Here is a 1096-nt window from a genome sequence, read left to right as displayed (position 1 = left end):
TGATGTACGTGGATGTGTTGGTTTTGAATGTTGTTTTGTACGTTTAGCACCAGAAGCTGTTGCTTTTTTTGTTGGTGTTGTAGAAGCAGCAGTAACCGCAGTTGCTGCAACAGCTGTAGAATTTTCTTCGGCCATATTTTTTTACTTTATAAAAATAATGTATTTATTATAAATATTTAAATGATAAAATATAATAATTCTATCAAATAAAAAATAAAGGTTTTCAATTATATCATTATTCACAATAATATAAGTCCCTATGTAAGTCAAAGTACCATGTAGAAAACACATAAAAATTAAATAGTATTTCTAATTTACTGTCGTAGTAAACATGATTTATTTTTTCAATTTCTATAATATATAAAATAATAAATTATAAATTTAATAATAATATTTATTTTATAAATTAAAATATATTTAATTTTTTTATTAACAATTATTAATAAACATAGTTTAATATTAATTATTTCAATCATACAAAACAATAATATTTTTAAGGTAAACTTAAAAAGTATATATTTTTATTTTTTATTTAATATCGATTTATTATAAATTATTAGTATATAAATAATTAAAAAATTTAATATATAAATATATATATTATAGTATAAGATTTCATTTTTAGAAAAACTTTTTTTGTCAATAATGAAAAACGTATTATTATGAAATGTGTTAATCGAACATTGACAAAATATATTTCATTAGAAAATACTTTTATTTATGCATTAATATCAATAATTAACTATTAAATTAATTTTTTCATAATTATATAAAGAAATTTTATACTGATATAAGTATTTATATATTATAATATTTATTTTAAATATAAAAAAATTTATGACAAAATATATTATTAGAGTATTTGTTGAGATTAATATAAGATTATTTTAAATAAGAATTAATTTATATAATTATTAAAATATTATTAATTTTATGTTATGTAATTTTAATAAAAATAAATAATAATAATAATAAATATACAAATTTTTTAACAATTTAAATTTTATATGATCTAAATAATTTTGTTAAGTACGATATGAGAAATCATTGTAAGCTTCGTTAAGAAACTTTGTAATATAAAATAATAATAATAATA

The sequence above is a fragment of the Chrysoperla carnea genome, assembly GCF_905475395.1.
Source record: "Chrysoperla carnea chromosome X unlocalized genomic scaffold, inChrCarn1.1 SUPER_X_unloc_6, whole genome shotgun sequence".
Classification (NCBI taxonomy): Eukaryota; Metazoa; Arthropoda; class Insecta; order Neuroptera; family Chrysopidae; genus Chrysoperla; species Chrysoperla carnea.
Note: the sequence above shows the minus strand (reverse complement) of the source record.